We start from the raw sequence: 22,399 nt of genomic DNA on the forward strand, positions 1-22,399 counted from the left end.
GACTTTGTGTTTTATTTGGTTAACACAGGTGTTCGGATTGTAGAGATAAACGGAAATAGAAAGATTCAAATTATTTTGACACTGTCTGACGACGGACACCAATTGACACAACTGACGAAAGTATTTGTTCAAGTTGATTTCAATTGTAAAGTAAAACAACCTTTCAGTGTTGTCTGACGTTTAACTAGTTTGTTTTTCATAATGAGCTATTCGGCCATTGAAATCATTTCTTCAGTTTGAACTTAGTAGCGACTATGTAAAAAAATAGAAAAATTAAGCAAGTTTGTTTATTAATCTGATATGTTGGTATGGATCCAAGTTTTATTTTCTAATTCTACATCCTCATCTGATTCAATTAGGTTTTCACTTGTACATTAATTGACCATATAGGATTCCCATTAACTGTCCATTTCCACTTTCGTAATTGTATATCTGTACATTCTAGTTCACGGACATTAACTAAGCCTGGGATTCTGGTTCACTACTCGACTGTAGACGCGTAATCAAGGCGCAGAGGAGGTTTGTTCAGGTTGTCAAGCAAACTTCAACTTAACTTATTGAATTGGCTAACGGAACGTCATCATCTGCATTCTATAGGGCCTTTTAAGGGAATCCCTCATCGCGAAAAGTTATTCAATAGTCGCTGATTTTATTTCGTTCAAGGACTTCTCAATGAACATTAATTTCGTCACAGAATGGAAGTTGTCAATGTGGGAAAGTGAAGCTTTGACTCATGTGCATTTAATTAATTCCAATTTGCATTCAAGGCAGAATTCCTTTATGCCCTTTTCGGCGAAGGAAGATGTATATCATTTTATCAATCTTACGTTCCTTCGTATGAGTTTCCATTTAAATACTGCATACATGTACACAAACAAGCTGAATAATATATAAAAAACAACTCACTGAATAGCCTTTTGACGATTAAACAAGTGTCAAGGAATAAAGCATAGTAGTGTTTTTCTCTTAGAAATACAATTATAATGATAATGTTTTATAAGCAGGTAAATTAATCATACTTTTGCAAGAGCAATATCGCGGACTCTATTTTACTTTAAAAAAAGAAAGTAGTATTATAACAAGTTTGGTCAGTAAGAGATATTTCAATTTTGTTCTTGAAACTTATATTATCTGGTTTTAAGTTGTTAATTTATTATATCTTTAAACACAAATAAAAGACTAAATCCGACAGTTTGACTACATTTTGTTGCAAAATGTATATTTAATATTTTTTCTGGTACTCATTTTCTATTTTCATTATCATTATCTAATATTATGTCGACGAACATAATATGGTATTATACCGTTCTTACATTTCCATCTGGCATACATGTGTCGCCCACTTTTTAAAGTATGACTTGACCGCTTTCATACAACTACTAACCACTTACACGTTGTAATCTACGGTTCTGATTATGTTTGCGATTTCACTTCTATTAACCTCAATTTCATCTAAAAGTTTGGCGGTACAGACATCTATTATTGTGACAGAGCTATATATGAACTATAATAGTAGAATATAGCTATAAGAACATGTCTCGCATTATCCAAAGTGTATCTTCAGACATTTACGTAGGTATTGAGGTCTAAGGGTATTAGGATATCGTTTTTGATGATTTAAAATTTTCCAGTTAACGGACTTTAATTATCAAAATCTAGATAATTTTCATAGGTCTGAAGATAACTTGATAATTTAACTGCTTTGTTCTATCTGATCTTTCAAATAAAATAAATATTGATTTGTGGACGAATATATATCATGAGGGTCTATGTGGTGTTTACAGAATAGAGAATAATGAGCAAGCAGTGCAAAATAAAGGGCAAACAAATAAAGAATAGAGAAACATAGGCAAAAAACAATAGAATAAGAGAATAATATGCAAAATAAATAAAGAATAGAGAAATATGGCCTAAAAAATTAAACAGAAATGAAATGAAGGCTTCCGGCACCCCCCCCCCCCCCCCCCTCCCCCCCTCCCAACATCCATCCCTAACTAAGACCTGCATATCACGATCACCGGCTGATCTGATGATAACAATGTGTGATTTCAGATCGGTTGACACAAACATAATTATGTACAACAGTATAAATTTTAAGACATTGGACTTGTTATCAACTTTACGTAAGCTGGTTTTATATATATATAAGTTTACATATTTTTTCAATAATAGTTAAAAAGTCACGTTTTTCCATGCCATTAAAGACTTACGTCTAGTAGATTTGCCTTGGATTTTCCCATTTAAACCGACACCATCTGTCGTTGATCTAGTTTGTTTTGTATCGAATAAAACATGTATAATGGACAGTGTATTATTCTCAAAGGAAATATATGATATAAATGTTGGTATTATATAAATGATAGGCTGATGTACGTTAAAAAGCATACTTCTAATGAATCAAACCGAGGCAAGCAGACTATATCAACGTTAATGATAAATTGTGAGGGTGAATAGTTTCATCAATGATGCATATATTTCAAGGTTGGTGGATCAAGAAATATGTCTACATGAACAAGTCATGTCGGTAGGCAAAACCCATGTTGAAGGATTTTACAATTACTAGTTAGCATTTAAAAAATATGGAAATAATATGTATTCAATAGCTTTGTATCCGAAGGGCATTGGTTAACAGCCACAAATAGACCCCTTTGCTTTTGGCCTACGAAATATCCCAAGTGTTATTATGAAGTGTTGTTTGAAGTTTTCGTCGGTACTTTCTTTTGTTTGTTAATTTGCCTTGATTTTGTCTTTCCCTTTTCGGCTTATGAATTTCGATTCTCTCTTTGATATCTCCTGCACGGTTTTTATATAAAGAATATCTTCCTAATATTCTTTCGACTGTTGTCTTTGAAGAGCAAACCATTGATTAGTGGTCGTTAAAGTAACACAACTAGGACAAACTGAAATATGTTAAACGTCTGGCATTTCAGATTGAAAAAAAAAACGTTTTTATGCATTTAGAACATGTTGAATTGCATCTTTTTTTGCATATCGGAAACAAGCAAATAGTGATTTTCCTTCGCAAAATGTTTGTAATCGCATTTTTTGTATTAAATATTGCATTTGCATGAGTCATCAGTTATTCTCCATTAAAAATTCACGCATTAATTTCTGAATTTAAAGTATTACAAATAATATTTTAATAAATAAATTCATTAAAAGAATTCAGACAAATAATTAAGTTGTAGATAGGCATTAACTTTGGGTAAAATTGCGTTCATTTCTAATTAATTTGGCCTATTTAAATTCTAATGTATAAATATATAGTTTGATACTTGCTTATCATTTTGAAGGCCGTTTAATTTTAAATCTGGCCAATTTGCTTTATGTTTTCCCACTAGAACTGTTACTAACTGTTATTAATCTTTGCATTTTACTAAATAAAACACTTTTAATGGAAACTTCAATATTCTCCAAGGCAAAACATGAAGTAAATCTTCTTTTATTATATAGATCATAGGTTGGCGTAAGTGAATAATAAACTTCAAAAGAATGAATTTCTGACATACTGTAAAAAAGTTGAAAATACGAAATACAAATAGTTCCCAATTGTGGACAACAAAACATGTATGACACAGCTTTTAAATGCATTATCCTTAAAAATATAAAGAAAAGATGAAAAAGATATTTTTTATCAATGTCCCATATACACCAGTGATAAGAGAATAAAACAATAGTCTCCTTGTACCATGTCAGGAATATGACTGTTGTATTCCATTAGCTTGATGTGTTTGAGCCTTTGATTTTGCCATTTGATAAGGAACTTTCCGTTTTGTATTTTCCTTGGAGTTCGAATTTTTGTAAATTTACGTTCTACCTAGACGACGTATGTCAGAAGACAAAATCCATGTTGATGGACGTCAATTTGACAATGATAGATGTTTAAATAACTAGTGCCGTTTTCAAACGTATTCTATCCCTCTGTGAGGACAATCTTTAAATGAAGCTCGAATAGGTCACATACATATAGATGATTAATGGCTTCTTCAACAAATACATATCGTACAACTCTATTACATGCAGTAGTCAGCATTTTTTTTTGAAAAAGAAAAAATATGATAAGGCCACTTTTTTTAATCTTACATCATGTACGTTCGAAAAATTAATAAGCATCATGAATCTACCAAATAACAGATGTTTAGAAAAAAACAAATCTGTTAGACAACAGTATTGACAATTTTGAATACTGTCTCATATATTGAATAAGGTTTTCAAAACTTTCATTCAAATCAAAAACTGTCAAAATAGCTTAAGAAATTTGTTTTTGTCCCGGCTGATAAGGCTGCTAATAATATTATTATTGTTCGACGTAAATGTTACATTGAGGTTCTGCAAATGGAAATCACGAATTCACCAACCTTCCAACTGACTCCTTTTTCGAAAAAGGCCATCTGCAACAAACATGAACTTTAAGCTACCTCTTTACAAGCAGAACCAAATACAATGAAAGTTCTAACTATTTACTGACTTCCGAAGCTGCACAAAACACCTTACAAATATAGATTTATTTGGTCTTCAAGCCATTGTTCCACTTAACTGTTTATTCTACTTACTAGTAGACTTGGTACAATCATAAAACTGATAATAAATTGTTCAAATAAGGCCTTTGAAAATAGTGGAATTAATTACTTTAATTTTGGAGTGTCAAAAACTCGTTGATTGATTGATTGTTGGTTGCTTAACGTCCAGTGGCAAATATATCATGCATATTCAGGACGAACGAAAACTCGTTGGAAGTACTTGATAAATTGCATGCTTATATTGGGGATTTCGAATCTGTTCAAAGTTTTGATTTTTCCACCCTATTTACCACTTTGCCTCATAATCTTTTAAAAAAAAAAATTCACACACCCAATTAAATGGGCATTTAAAAAGTCAGAATGCGAATATATATGTTAAAACTCTTTTAGGTCATTTTTTAGTAACAACAAACAAAAGAACTATGTCAATTGGACCTGCTTTGATACGATAACTGCTCTTGATTTGTTACTAGATAACACTTTTGTTCGCTATGGAGATTCCGTATATCGTCAAGTAATCGGAATTCCAATGGGGACCAACTGTGCACCACTTATTGCGGACCTGTTTCTGTATTGTTATGAGTTACAATTTATGACTAAAATCAGCAAAGACCCATCGAAACAACATCTAATACAAAAATTTAATAACACTTTAAGTTATTTGGATGATATATTGGCTCTCAATAATGACGACTTCAGTATGTACACTAAAGAGATTCATCTTGCTGAACTGACTTTAAATTAAAGTAATACTAACAATGAACACTGCCCTTTCCTGGATCTTGATATCTATATCTTTTACGGGAAGCTAAATACCAAAGTTTATGATAAAAGAGATGATTGTTCATTTCCTTTTGTTAAATGTCAATTTTAAGATGGCGACGTTCCCTTGTCACCATCTTAAGGTGTTTATATATCTCAACTTGTTCGATCCGCTCGTGTATGTAACATCGCATTAGATTTTAACGAAAGAAATCTCTGTATTACTGAAAAATTATTACACCAGATTTTCGATATCACAAACTAGTCAAAACATTTACTAAATTTTATCATCGGTATAAGGACATCATTCGTAAATATAAATCTACATGCAGACGTTCAGGTATTTCACATCCAATCTTTTATGGTAATATTCTATACAAAACACAAAAATTTCGGTACTCACCTCAAAAGATAACCAAACCTTTAAACAGACTTTTTCAGAAGGGATATAGTGACGATAATGTTGTCAGGTCATTAAAGATGGCATATTTTGGTATTAATATTGATATTGATTCTTTCATATGGTCTTTGCATCGAAAATAAACACATTTATTCTGAAACCAGTTTTTGGCATGATACGGGTTATGTTCTTCTCATATATTTTATGATGGTATGATATTAAACCCCTAACGGGAGTGATTGTGCTTGATTTTCATACGATGAAGACATAATCTTTCAATCAGTTTAATTGAGGTCTGGAGCTGGCATGTCAGTAACTGCTTGTAGCCCTTTGCTTATTTATGTATCATTGTCATTTTGCTTAGTTTCTATTGTTACTTATTCTGACATTGGACTCGACCTTTTTTTAAACTGAGTTTTACTGTGCGTATTGTTGAGTGTTTGTTTATTCTACATTGGCTAGAGGTATAGGGGGAGGGTTGAGATCTCACAAAACATGTTTAACCCCGCCGTAGTTTTGCGCCTGTCCAAAGTCAGGTGCCTCTGGCCTTTGTTAGTCTTGTATGTTTTTTAATTTTAGTTCATTATATGTTTTTGAGTTTAGTGTGACGTTCATTTTCACTGAACAAGTACACATTTTGTTTAGGGGCCAACTGAAGCCGGCCTCCGGGTGCGGGAAATTTCTCGCTGTATTAAATACCCATTGTTGGCCTTCGTTCCTCAAGTTTTAAGAATAATGCTAGTTCGTTTATCAATAAAATTTACATGAAAGGCTTGAATAAGTTTACTATTTCTTCAATTTAATTTCAAGGACAAAATAATGGTTCTTGTCATACCTCCTTCTTTTAATTTTCATAAAATATTTTGAGGTTATAAGTTGCTTGATCGGAAAATTCTGTTACATCTTGATAATGATGAGTCTACATATATTTTTGGATAAATCATAAAAGAGGGACGAAAGATACCAGAGGGACAGTCAAACTCATAGATCGAAAACAAACTGACAACGACATGGCCAAAAATAAAAAGACAAACAGATAAAACAATAGCACAGATGACACAACATAGAAAACCAAAGACTAATAAGAACCCCACCAAAACTGGGGGTGATCTCATGTGCTCCGGAAGGGTAAGCAGATCCTGCATCACATGTGGCACCCGTCGTGTTGCTTATGTTATTACAAATCCGGTAAATAGTCTTATTCGGTAAGTCACATTCGTGAAAAGGGAGGGTAGTGTAGTTACGACATAAGGAACATATCCGATATCATCTGTGAAACGGTTATTCCATAACGGTCAACCAACTCGTGATGGCCTCCGTAAAATTTACGAAGGGATGATTTCAACTACCCCATTTGGAACTCTTGGTTTAATAGCTTCCTTGTGAGTAGCAATCCTCTATCAAGGAAATCATGATAGGAAACACAAGCCCTTGAATATCGTATCAATTGGGAGATATATACTCCGTATGCAGGCGCTGCTGGAATGTTGCTACATAGAAATGGAAAGTTCACATTGGGAAGCTGAAATCATCTCTTTTGTCGTTAAGTTTTGTTTTCAACCGACCCTCATTGTCAATTTCTAGATGTAAGTCAAGACATGAGGCAGACGTAACTGTATCTGTAGTATCCTTTATCTCTAGTTCGATGGGATAAATTCGTTCAACATAGTCACCAAATTTTGTATTATTTAGTGAGAGAACATCATCTGTATAGCGGAACGTAGAGTTAAAGGATATTGCTACCTTCTTATCTTTCTTCCTAAGAAGTTCCAGTATGAAGTCAGCCTCATAATAATAAAGAAACAAGTCGGCAAGAAAAGGGGCATAAAATGCATGTTTAAAGTGTTTCATATTGTATTTGGTATCTACCGTAACAGAATACTATAATTGATTGTTAATCCGTTCCAACAGTGTTCTTTATTTAGGTTTGGAGTGAAATGTACCTGGCTTGTATGTTCACTAATCACAAGACAGCTTCTTTAGAAATTGTATTTTTAACAGAGATCTTACTTTGATCCTGTGATAAGAAGTTATTTAACAATATTTCACATACGCATTTAAAGATTATTTGTTGTCTCAATGCAAATTGTATGACAATGTTTTAGGGAAAAAAAAAACACTTAAGACTTTAATATAAAGATTCGGCTCTTCTTCTATAAACTAGACGGTACCAATAAATTAACCAGAACACATTTTGGAAATTGGTATATGCAATTTTTATTATTTAAAAATTAAAAAATCGATATTAGAACTTAAAACTTTAAACTTAAACATGGTCTGCTTTAAATTTTGAATGCCTTTGCAGATATTTGAATACTTAATTCTCATCTTCGAAATTAAGTGCCGACTTTTGACATCATTTTCCGCAAAATGGATTTGACCCCTGTGTTCAATAACACGGTATTTTCTCACTTTCCAATTTGATCAGATTCTTTTAATCATATGCATTTGTTTTGCAAATGAAAGTTTTTCATTTGATAATTAAACAGTTTTTCCTATTCATTATATTAAATGATTAATTGGAGTTTAAACTTGTGTATCGTTACTTTTGTTGACTAGTATATATGTACAAAATGGCATGTCTATTTCATTTATTCTCATTCATTTTTTGACATTGTTGCACTTTCAAATTTTGTAAAACACAAAATTGGAACAGGGATCATAGACCATAAGACCATGGACGACTTAAAAGACCTTTAAAAGACTGAAACCGACATAATTTATTTATATTCATCTAGTTAAACTGTCACCAAATGACATTTATCTTTACGTTTTAGCTAATGGACAACACACATAATGGTAAACTATCTATTTTCTGATGAAAGAAATGAATAAATAATGTTATTCTATACATTAAAAGTTGATGAATGTAAATAACGTACTCCTCAAGAAAGAAATCCAGACAGACTACATAAAAGTTTAAAATAATTGTCCATGATTAATTTCGAGACGGGCGAGAGTATGCCAAATATAAAATCATCCCAAATAATGAATGCAAAAGTATTGAAACAGTTATTCTTGATAAATTTGAATTGTATATACACCGCCAAGAACTTTGGTAATGTAATATTTATATCCAGTCTGACTACTCCTGTTGAACAGTAGAACCCTTGTTAAAGGACAATCAGTTGTAATTAGATATAATGAATACTAGTAATAAATAAACTGTAAAGTGTCGTGTTGAGAGAATGGAGAGCGGTATTTACATAGTTAAGAGTTTATAAATGAGAAAGTCACACAGGGACTGATTTTTTAAATATATGCCGGTTTATATATGTCGGTTAACAAGTATTAGCTCTTCCAAACAGCTATCAGTCTCTTTGTAGTATTAAATGATGAATGTTTATTACGAGAGTATATCAAAATAGTGCAAACATTATTATTGAACATTTGCACACAAGTTGGTTATTTTTTTGGTTTTTTGCAGGATTGGGACACATTAACTAGGTTGCAAATTTTCACAACCAATCAACGTATTTGAGTCAATATATCCACTCAGGTAGGAGACCTCTTTTCCTCAGGTGTTGAGTTCAGGAATACTGGAAGACGAAACATTTAACTCTTGTTTATTATAAAACATATAATGTAATAGAAACATTACGAGCGCTAAACATCAACTATGGTAGTTCATTAAGATCATCATGTCAAACTATTAAACCTATTAACTAAGTTGCTAAAAATTTGATTTTGAACATCCGATTAAACAGTTACCGGTAGTTTTAGAACCTGCAAGGCTTCCTTTTTTTCATTTTTCCGTCGTGAATTAAAACATCATACATTTCTACCGCTCATTTAAATTATACCTTCACTGACGCATATGTATTGAAAAAAAGTTAAACTCAAAGATGGAATTAACATTGTATATTGAATGACATTGTTGTAATTTCTAGTGAAATCTTCATAAAGTTTTTTTTTCAATAAGGAAAGGTCGTCAAACGGTGAAGTTGAGTTGCTGAACAAAATATTTGATGTTCAGCACAACAAAAGTTTTATTCAATGTTGGTTTTGATTTGTCCTTAGATTTCGTTCTGTATTCGATTTCAATTCTGAATAATAAACATGATTTTATAATGCTATTTTTCATGATTTGTTAGTTTCTGTTTTCTTTTCCCTTGGACATTTGTATGGTGTTGTTTCTCCGTTGTCGATAGCAAACTTTTATTTGTTCCCGTGTTTTCCTATTATGATTTAAATTTTCAACAGGAAAACATTCATTGCGTGAATATTTTTCAGTGAAAACTTCACATCTAAAATTCGAAGTTTAGTTTAGTTTATTCTATTTTTGTTAGATGAGTTTAAAAGAAATCATCATCCATTATCGTCAACTTAGCGATAAACGAAAAAAAGACCAACAAAAACGTATGAAATAATTGAATGAGTGTATATACACAAATTATTAATCAAAGTGATTTATCAGCCAGTGTGTGCCAACTATTTGGCAGTTTATAATATAAACAGTGAGACAACAAGACTAATTATAAAAGTTTATTCAAACTGAACAATCTTATAACAAACATTCAAGAGATGCTAAGAAATGTGTTACTTCATAATAAATATACAATTTCATAATAAACTTTCACGAAATACAATTGTATTATGACTTTGATATACATGTATACATATTCTAAGGAAAAACTTAAGAGTAGAACACTAATTGCACGTGTTCCGTCATAACAATTTTCGTTGAAAGAAGCAAAAAAGCTACGTTGTGTAGACAGATTGGATACTATCAAATGAACCCAATTTTTCCAAGAAAATCAAATTCACATTATCAGGAAATGTTCTTATTCGGTAAAATGTGTAGAAAAATGATATTACAGATAATTCACCTGAGAATCAAAGATCTGATTTGATCTTCAGAATTATCGTTCACAAGGTAAACGTCAGTGGAATTACCAGATTGTGTCAAAAGTACTTTTCTTATCATGTTATAAAATTGAGAATGGAAATAGGGAATATGTCAAAGAGACAACAACCCGACCAAAGAGCAGACAACAGCCGAAGGCTACCAATGGGTCTTCAACGCAGCGAGAAAATCCCGCACACGGAGGTGGTCCTCAGCTTGCCCCTCAATAAATAAGTATACTAGTTCAGTGATAATGGACGTCACACTAAACTCCAAAACATATAAAAGAACTAAAATTAAAAAAATATACAAGACTAACAAAGGCCAGAGGCTCCTGAATTGGGACAGGCGCAAAAATGCGGCGGGGTTAAACATGTTTTGTGAGATCTCAACCCTCCCCTATACCTCTAGCCAATGTAGAAAAAAGAAACACATAGTAATACGCACAGTAAAACTCAATTTTAAAGAAGTCCGAGTCCGATGTCAGAATAGGTAACAAAAGAAACCAATCAAAATGACAATGATACATAAATGAACAAAGGTCTACTAGCAGTTACTGACATGCCAGCTCCAGACCTCAATTAAACTGATTGAAAGATTATGTCTTCATCATATGAAAATCAAGTACAATCCCTCCCATTAGGGGTTTAGTATCATACCATCATAAAATATATGAGAAGAACATAACCCGTATCATGCCAACAACTGGTTTTAGATTAAATGTGTTTATTTCCGATGCAAAGACGACCCTATGAGTGCATCGATATTAATACCAAAATATGCCATCTTTTATGACTTGACAACAGTATTGTAACTATATCCTTTCTGTTTAAAGGTTTGGTTAGCTTTTGAGGTAAATGCCGACATTTTTGTGCTTTGTATAGAATATTACCATAAAATATTGGATGTGAAATACCTAAACGTATAAGATGTCTGCTTGTTGATTTATATTTACGAATGATGTCCTTGTACCGATGATAAAATTTAGTAAATGTTTTGACTAGTTTGCGACAAGCAGGGAAATATTTGTTCTGCCTTGTACCTCGGTAAGAAATATCCATAGGCCGATGCGGCTCTCCGAAGCAGGAGCTAAACTTTTTGTCCGCCTTCTACCTCAGTAAGAAATATCCATAGGTCGATGCGGCTCTCCGAAGCAGGGGCTAAACTTTTTGTCCGCCTTCTACCTCGCTAAGAAAATTTCATAGGCCGATGCGGCTCTCCGAAGCAGGGGCTAAACTTTTTGTCCGCCTTCTACCTTGCTAAGAAAAATTCATAGGCCGATGCGGCTCTCCGAAGCAGGGGCTAAACTTTTTGTCCGCCTTCTACCTCGCTAAGAAAAATTCATAGGCCGATGCGGCTCTCCGAAGCAGGGGCTTAACTTTTTGTCCGCCTTCTACCTCGCTAAGAAAAACCCTGGTGTAATAATTTTTCAGTAATACAGAGATTTCTTTCGTTGAAATCAAATACGTTGTTACATAAACGAGCGAATCGAACAAGTTGAGATATATAAACACCATAAGTTGGTTACAAGGGAACGTCACCGTCTAAAAATGGATAATTAACAATAGGAAATGAAAAATCATCTCCTTTTCATAAATTTTGGTATTAAGCTTCCCGTTAAAGATATAGATATCAAAATCCAGGAAAGGGTAGTCTTCATTGTTAGTATTAGCTTTATTTAAAGTCAGTTCGGAAGGATAAATCTCTTTAGTGTACATACTGAAGTCGTCATTATATGACTTCTTAAAGAACACAACAATAACAGTTTATTCTAATATCTGGATATAAAAAGGGATGAAAAAAAACATATGAATTTATTTCACATAAGGGCAATTTAAAAAAGTATTTCAATCATTAACTTAATGTTTGTGCATTGCATGTCATATTTTACAACAATGTCATTGAATGTTGTAAAATTTTGAGTATTTTCCCCAAAACGAATTAAAGACATATTTATAATAAACAAAAATGATATTAGTAGTAAAATGATACATTTTCTTTTGAATACAAATTGATTTTGGTATGATATTCACAGTGATTCATTTGATTATAGTATCAAAATTGTTTCCAACAACAGTATTTAGGCTATCGTTATTAGTGTCTTTACTCACCGCCATATAGCCAATCAATCGATCAATGGTGTATTTTTTAAATTCAAATTCCTGAAGGTTTCAACAACTTTCACATTCTAACATATTGTATAAAACAAATATAAGGACAATTGACTCTAAACTTTATTCGCAATGTTTTAAGACTTGACGAGGGAGGGGATGGAGCTGAAATATTGCATGGATACCTATCTACTGTTGTATACCATTATCATGTGGTGTGGATTTTTGTGTTGTTAAGTTGCTACATATCATTGACAAATACCCCCAAATCTTCTATAATTCTAAATATTACCAAAACCGAATCTTACCAATTAAACAAAATAGGCAAAAAAAAAGAGAATATTTTCGATCTTTAAAAATGCTTTTTTTTGCTATTTGACCTACATTGTTTACAAATGTTTAACCGTTTAATGTGGCTATATATATTTATATATATACAAGTCTAAATTGAAAACAACGTTCAAACCTATGACTGCGTTGGATAAAAACCGCAATTTTTATACGTGTGCATGCAAAACAAATTTCTTGATTGAGGGGTCTAAATACAGCACAAACAACATTTTCCAAAAGACCAAAAAAGTGAAAAAGTATATTTTAACAAAACGCATTTGACTAACAGGTCGAACAACAGATGTTCTTAAACCCTGCTGACTGCCATTGGCGATTGCCAAATAAACGGATCACAAGATGTTACAAAATGGATCTTTTAAAACTATTAATTTAATACCAAACAGAAAACAATACAGTTGCGGAAAAGATGGTATACCGCAAACAAAAGGTGCAAAAATTAGTACACCATATCCGGATTTCGACAATTAATGTCTCTTCAGTGATGTTAGGGATCGAAACGGTATTTGGAAGGCCATATAATTTACCTCAATTTAGGATAGACTCTTGATTTTTGAAGAGTCGAAATATTAGAAATAGGATGAACGGATCATATAAACCCAAAGGAAAATATAATACAAGCCCAAACGAGAAAATATAAACAAGTCTGAATTGAAAACAACGTTCAAACCTATGATTGCGTTGGATAAAAACCGCAATTTTTATACGTGTGCATGCAAAACAAATTTCTTGATAGAGGGGTCTAAATACAGCACAAACAACATTTTCCAAAAGACCAAAAAAGTGAAAAAGTATATTTTAACAAAACGCATTTGACTAACAGGTCGAACAACATATGTTCTTAAACCCTGCTGACTGTCATTGGCGATTGCCAAATAAACGGATCACAAGATGTTACAAAATGGATCTTTTAAAATTATTAATTTAGTACCAAACAGAAAACAATACAGTTGCGGAAAAGATGGTATACCGCAAACAAAAGGTGCAAACATTAGTACACCATATCCGGATTTCGACAATTAATGTCTCTTCAGTGATGTTAGGGATCGAAACGGTATTTGGAAGGCCATATAATTTAACTCAATTTAGGATAGAATCTTAAATTTTGAGGAGTCGAAATATTAGAAATAGGATGAACGGATCATATAAACCCGAATGAAAATATAATACAAGCCCAAACGAGAAAATATAAACAAGTCTGAATTGAAAACAACGTTCAAACCTATGATTGCGTTGGATAAAAACCGCAATTTTTATACGAGTGCATGCAAAACAAATTTCTTGATAGAGGGGTCTAAATACAGCACAAACAACATTTTCCAAAAGACCAAAAAAGTGAAAAAGTATATTTTAACAAAACGCATTTGACTAACAGGTCGAACAACAGATGTTCTGAAACCCTGCTGACTGCCATTGGCGATTGCCAAATAAACGGATCACAAGATGTTACAAAATGGATCTTTTAAAATTATTAATTTAATACCAAACAGAAAACAATACAGTTGCAGAAAAGAGGGTATACCGCAAACAAAAGGTGCAAAAATTAGTACACCATATCCGGATTTCGACAATTAATGTCTCTTCAGTGATGTTAGGGATCAAAACGGTATTTGGAAAGCCATATAATTTACCTCAATTTAGGATAGACTCTTGAATTTTGAAGAGTCGAAATATTAGAAATAGGATGAACGGATCATATAAACCCGAAAGAAAATATAATACAAGCCCAAACGAGAAAATATAAACAAGTCTAAATTGAAAACAACGTTCAAACCTATGATTGCGTTGGATAAAAACCGCAATTTTTATACGTGTGCATGCAAAACAAATTTCTTGATAGAGGGGTCTAAATACAGCACAAACAACATTTTCCAAAAGACCAAAAAGTGAAAAAGTATATTTTAACAAAACGCATTTGACTAACAGGTCGAACAACAGATGTTCTTAAACCCTGCTGACTGTCATTGGCGATTGCCAAATAAACGGATCACAAGATGTTACAAAATGGATCTTTTAAAATTATTAATTTAATACCAAACAGAAAACAATACAGTTGCGGAAAAGATGGTATACCGCAAACAAAAGGTGTAAAAATTAGTACACCATATCCGGATTTCGACAATTAATGTCTCTTCAGTGATGTTAGGGATCGAAACGGTATTTGGAAGGCCATATAATTTTCCTCAATTTAGGATAGACTCTTGAATTTTGAAGAGTCGAAATATTAGAAATAGGATGAACGGATCATATAAACCCGAAGGAAAATATAATACAAGCCCAAACGAGAAAATATAAACAAGTCTAAATTGAAAATAACGTTCAAACCTAGAATTGCTTGGATAAAAACTGTAATTTTTATACGTGTGCATGCAAAATTCTTGGTAAAGGGGTCTAAATACAGCACAAACAACATTTTCCAAAAGACCAAAAAAAGTTTAAAAGTATATTTTATCAAAACGCATTTGAATAGCAAGTTTAACAACGGATTTTCTTCAACCCTGCTGACTGCCATTGGCGATTGCCAAATAAACGGATCACCAGATGTAACAAAATGGATCTTGATTATCAATTTAATACCAAATAGAAATCAATAAAGTTGCAGAAAGGATGGTATACCGCAAACAAAAGGCGCAAAAATTAGTACACCATATCCGGATTTCGACAATTAATGTCTCTTCAGTGATGTTAGGAATCGAAACTGTATTTGGAAGGGCATATAATATACCTCAATTTAGGATAGCCTCTTGAATTTTGAAGAGTCGAAATAGGATGAACGGATCATATAAACCCGAAGGCAAATATAATACAAGCCCAAACGAAAAATTATAAACAAGTCTAAATTGAAAACAACGTTCAACCCTATGATTGCGTTGGATAAAAACCGTAATTTTTATACATGTGCATGCAAAACAAATTTCTTGGTAGAGGGGTATATATATATATATATATATATAATGATATAATCAATATGTGTATGATATATATCACATAATGACACTGAACCTTACAAAAATCGAATATGGTGAACATATGTCGCCGCATCTAGCATAGTGACTATACACTAATAAACAGAAAATGTCCACTCTGGCAAAATCGAAATACATTTGTAGCATATAATGGACAATGGTATTGTGTTTAAATTCAAACATATTTTTTTTTGGTTGGGGGATTCAATAGTTTACTTTTATCCAAAAAACAGCTAACACAATCAAATCTGATTCTATCGGACTATACAAAAACAGTGACTTGAGTGAAGAAATATGTTCACCTAGGTCTTTTGTGACCCGCAGAAAAAAACCTTGTCAAAGTGCAGCGCTCATGTTGATGTGCGGTATGTACAAATTCGTAGCTACGTCCGGTCAGAATAGGGAAGTTAAATCCGATGTCTAGTGTTGAGAAAGTATCGAACATACTCCGTACGTTGATAAACCAATTCAGCTACTCTTTTTGGGGTCCGTAGCCAGCCTGTTGCCAAACAAAATGTCTGCCCCTCACTATGTTCCATCGGTTTCTACATGTAATTGAGATCCAAATGTATCGCCCTTAATCCCCTTTGTTCCACCTTGCAGAACCCACCTATTATATTAAAAGCCAGGAGTGACTTATCCTGAATATGCAGGGAAAATTTGCCCCTGGACGATCAGCAAGCAACAATTTATTAATCAATCTGTCGGTTTATGATATTGACAGAGGACTGTGTATGATGATATAAGCGCAAACTATGTAAATCATAACAAAGTAAATAAAAAAACATTCAGATGTAACTCCATCTTGGATGTTATTTATTTTTACGTGAAAGCAGTTTTTGAAAACCTACCAGCTGCAAGGACGCAAATACACAAAGATAAAACTGAAGCAACACAAAACAGTTTTAAAACATTTCAAAACATTCAAATCATTTTAATAAAAAAATTATATTCGCCAATTTTCATATCAGTACAGAATGTGTGTTATTTTCCACCAAATGAAAATATTTTAGAACATTTTGAAAAACTAACACTAAAATTATCCGAAAAAATCCAAACTCATTGTTTTTTTAAATGTCTTTTTTGTTACTTATACCATGCAAACTTAATACCAATATGGCGAAAAACAAAGACATCTCAGATTTTAATCAATCAAATTGTAATACAAAACATGGCTTCACGATATCGAATTAAAGGTAAATGTAAATGCAGTTTGTCTTTCGTCCCTCCTTTGTCAAAATAACTATGAACAACCCAAAAATGAAATGTGTCTGTTCTTTCGAAAACATGTTTCCCCGAAAAGATAATAGTGAAATACCGTCATTCTAATTTCAATTCAATTCTAAATGTTTTCCAATGCTTGATGTTTTAGAGATAGAAAAACAATCAAACATTAAAAATCAAGCGTCAAATTCTTATCAACCTTAAAATGTTTAAGTACACACGAGTATTATACGGTCATACTTTGATGAATTCAAAATTATTTTATTCCTGTCTTACGTTCTTAATTATAAAAGCAATACAAAAAAGCAACAAATAAGTTAATTGGTAAACAAAACGAGAAAAACAAAATTTCATTATTAGATTTCAAATAAATTGTTCGAAGTAAAATTATTTAAACAAGTTTGGTTAAATTAAAAAAAAAACATGTTATCGTAAATTGAAGGACAATGAATTGAAGCTGCATAATTCTAACGAAGTTCTACATGAACTCAACTGATAAAAACTTTAAATCCGTTCCCTGGTTTAATGAGTTGCTACTACTTTTTTTTAAGTGCAGCCATGCGAATGAAATAGACACTGTAAACACAAATTGCAGTTAAAATCATTTGAATGTTTTATGAATTTGTAAATAAACGAAACATTAAGATGTATATATTTTACAGAAAAATAAAACTATATAAATTTAAATTTTATTGATCTATGAGAAAATTAAAAACACTTTTGTTTTTAAAACCTCTCAACTACATCTCAAAAATAAACTTCGTTTCTATATAAGAAAGAAGTCATTAAAAGTAATAACAGGGAACTCTTGATGTATATACTTAATCTGTTATTTTTTCATTGTAAGCAAAGGTAAACCTTGATTGCATATTTTATCGATAATACATAAGATTCGATTACCAGTCCGCTATTATGCAATGCTTTAGCACGTGCTTTACTAATATGTAGATAAACGTAGAATTAAGAAATATTATTTTACTAAAAATCAAAACTATATGAACCTGAATTTTATTGATCAATGAGGAAATGAAAACAATAAACTATTTTGTATACCCATCAGCTATATCTACAGATAAATGAACTTGGTACTTATATAAGAAAGCAGTCATTAAAACTAAGGAGAGGTGACCATTGGTGTATTTACTTGACTTTCTATTTGTTTCAATGTATGCTTTGGTATACATATATGAAAAAGAATTTGATAAACATAGAAGGTTCAAAAAGCGGTCAGAACAGAGCACATTCATTTCTAATTATAATGATTGACAAACATTATTAATGTTCATCTAAATTTTGATGGTTTTCGTGCAACTTTCGCAGGATGACTATTGCAATAAACACAATTTACAGTATAGATCGGTGATAAACTTAGAATGTTCACTTAGCAGTTACGTCGAATGGGATATTCTTCTTTGTAAGGAAGTAACTTTTGACATATATATCATAAATTGTCATCTAAATGTTAATATATTTCCATGCAATGTTTGCTGAGTTGTTTCCATTTTAGTATTTATATGAAACAAATGGATATAGCTATATAAAATTGCAGATAAAATCGGTGATAAAGTCTTAAGGTTCATAAAGAGTTCACGCCAAATGGAATAAATCGAATTCTTGATTACAAATTATTGTCATTTTGGACATAAATAATAAAAGGTTATCATAATCTTGATGTTCTCCATGTAAAGATTTAATTATGATAATTTCAATTTTTGCATTACACGATATAAATTGATATGGCACAAAACACAAATTGTAATCTAAATGTTGATATCTTTTGCAGTAAAAATCTGTGACAAATTCAAAAATTTTGGCAAGCTGTCAAAGCTGACTGCACCATTGCTTATATAGTAATATTTATAGATATATAATAAAAAGTCATCTAAATTATTTTATTTCAATGCATTTTTTTGATGGATTATTTAGATTTTGGCATTACATACAATAAACGGATAGGACAACATTACAAATGCTGTAATGATCAGGGATAATCTAAAAAGGGTCAGTAAGCGGTCACATCAAAGCACATCCTTAATGACGTAGTAATGGTTTAGACATAAAATAAATGTTCTTCTGAATCCTAATGGTCTTCATGCAATTTTTGAAGTGTGATTTTAATTTTAGCATAAGATGAAATAAATGTATACGCCAACAAATACAAATTGCAATAAAAATCTGTGATAAACTAAGAATATTTAGCAAGTGGTCAAGACAAGTGGGACACAGCATTATTCTATCTTTGCTTACAAATTGTCATCTTTGACATACGAATTATATAAACTGTCATCTAAATATTGAAGGTTTCTAAATTTCCGGGCACGGTACACAATATTGCCGTAAAAGTGAGGATGTGTAATCCCGTTTGAAATAAGTTTTCTACAGGTACAACCAAACTTCAAAATCAAATCTTTATAAAAATAATGTTTGGTATGATCAATATTGTTCATTTGCATGAACCTGCGTACATATACCTTCTTACTTTACAATACACTGCTTACACAAGACAAAAGGGCGTTTAGATTAACACGCAAATTGTGTTCATATCATTTAAAGGGGAGGTAAATCAGATATATCAATTGTATCATTAATTGTATTTAAAAATTATGTGTTTTGTATGTAATACTTAAAAAGTTGGCTGCTATTCAAATTCATAAGTCGAAAATAAACTTACAACGCCATGGCCAAAATACAAAAAGACCAAAAGACAAACAACTGTACACAAAACACAACATAGAATACTTAAGACAACACGAACCGCACCAAAAACCGGGGGTGATCCCAGGTGTTTAAGGAGGGTAAGCAGATCCTGCTCCACATGTGATGCTCATATTAGTACAAACCCGATGATGCGTCTATTTCGGTAGGTCACATTCGTGTAACCAAGTTGCAGAAACACATTGCTTTAGCCGATTTTTATAAATTTTGTCAGATCGGAAACGGTAAGAAGTCTTGTGCAGGGTTGCGTCTATATGACAATACCGAAATGACTTGGGTATACAAATATGGTCATCTAGGTCTTCTTCCGATCGGCATTAAAACCCTTGGCAAACTGGGGCTATCTTTTTGCTGTCCGGGAATGATTCATGCAGCCGATTCCGGTCATAATATTGTCGAACAGACTCTGCAGTTAGAGAACCATGTCAATCAACTCTTTGTGGGATTCGTAGGCGTCCATGTTGAGAGGGACCTTGTTTGTCCCTATCTGACATGCCATTGTTTTCCTCAAGGCAGTTCTATTTTCCAACCCTTTGATCATTTTGTTCCACCTTACAGATTTCAAATATTGTATTAACTGTTCATAGTGGCTTATCCTGAATATGCATGAGGTAACTACTACAGGCCGTTTTAGCAAACATATATTGATAAAGGTCTGTGTATAATGAAAGATGCGAACAAAGTGTAACCACGTAAAACAAACTCTTTGCTTTAGTATATTTTAAAAATTTTAACGGATAGTAAGAGGTAAAATATCAAAAATACCGAACTCCAAGGAAATTTCAAAACGAAAAGTCCTTTATTAAACGGCAAAATCAAATGCTCAAACACATCACACGAATAGAAAACAACTGTCATATTCCTGACTTGGTGAAGGCATTTCCTTTTGTAGTAATTGGTGAATTAAACCTTGTTTTATAGCCAGCTAAACCTCTCAATTGAATGACAGTCGCATAAAATTCCATAACATAGACAAAAATGTGAGCAAAATAAACAGAGTAATAGGTATAATTAAAGGTGAAAAATTGGAATACAGCAGTCAACATTGTGTTATAATCTTAATCACAATAAAAACAAATAACTATTTCAATAAAGAAAAATAAATGGCATATAGACGCTCTATAACGGCATGTTTTTTTTTCCGGTGAAGTCAGTTTTTATTCAAAACCTCTTAGCCAACAAGGACAAAGATCCACAAATATAAGAATGAAACCACACAAAACAGTTTGAGGAAATGTTAAAACAATTAAAATCCTTTTAGTTTAAAGATTGTATTTAACATTTTCATATCAATATAGAATGTTTGTAGTTTTGATCCAAATAATGATCGAAAACATAACGTCTTACTTTAACTAAGATTATCATTATTACCCAATTTTTGTATTCTTAAAAGATTTTATGAAATATTGTGTACCTGTTTTTGCTTTTACTTAAACCATGAAAACCTACTTACAACAGGGCGCAAAAAATACATCTCAGCTTCAAACCAAATTGTAATATCAAACATTCCTTCATGATATCATGTTGATTGTTACAGTACTGTTACATGTGTAATTTAAGTTTGCGACATCAAAATCCTTGTGAAAGACAGCAACATGATATGTTGCTGTTCTTTCGTAAACATCATTCCCTGAAAAGACAATATTGAGTTACTGTCATTTAAATTTCAGTTCAATACTAAATGAATTACAATGAAAGATGTTTAAGATGGAAAAAAAAAATATTAAAAATCAAGCGTCAAATTTCTTTTTAACCTTGACATGTCTAAGTACACACGAGTATAATACGGTCATACTATATATATGACGAATTGAAAATGATTTTATTCTAAGTTCAACAAATCAATCAAGAAAAAAAATAATAATTCAATGTGTAAATAAAACGAGAAGAACACAATATCACTATAAGATTTCAGATATATTGTCGAAAGAAAAATCATGCTGTAATTATTTAAACATGTCTGATTACATTGAATTTGAAAAAAGCAAGTAACCATAAATTGAAGGACAATGAATGGGACATGCATAATTCTACTCGACTTAAAAGGAACTCGACTTAAATGAAATCCGTTCCTTGTTTTTATGAGTTGATATTATTTATTTTTAAGTACAGACAGGCAAATGAGATTGACAGTGTAAACGCAAATTTCATTACAAATCATTGATTAACTTCATTAGAAGATGAAAAACATGTTTAGTATGTAAATTAACAAACAAACAAAAAACGAGAAATATTTAATTCACTGAAAAACAAAACGATATAAACCTGAATTTCATTGGTCTATGAGAAAATGAACCAAACATCTATGTTTTAAACCCGTCAAGTACATATCAGGTAAATAGACTTGGTTCCTTTATAAAAGAGAAGTTATTAAAACTGATGACAGGGGGCTTTTGGTGTATAAAGTTGACTGTTATTTATTTCATTGTATGCCTTGATTGCATGTTTTGTGTTTTATTTATTCAGTTTAAAAAAAAAACAACATACGAACATGAATTTGTTAAATT

At 31.9% G+C, this 22,399-nt stretch overlaps 1 long non-coding RNA gene across 1 annotated transcript in view; it reads left to right on the forward strand.

Annotated features, from left to right (window-relative positions):
• The window catches only part of LOC127709117 (uncharacterized), a 304,003-nt gene that overhangs the window by 178,630 nt on the left and 102,974 nt on the right, over window positions 1-22,399 (forward strand). The window lies entirely within an intron of this gene.

The sequence above is a fragment of the Mytilus californianus genome, unplaced genomic scaffold (assembly GCF_021869535.1).
Source record: "Mytilus californianus isolate M0D057914Y unplaced genomic scaffold, xbMytCali1.0.p SCAF_7, whole genome shotgun sequence".
NCBI classification, from domain to species: domain Eukaryota; kingdom Metazoa; phylum Mollusca; class Bivalvia; order Mytilida; family Mytilidae; genus Mytilus; species Mytilus californianus.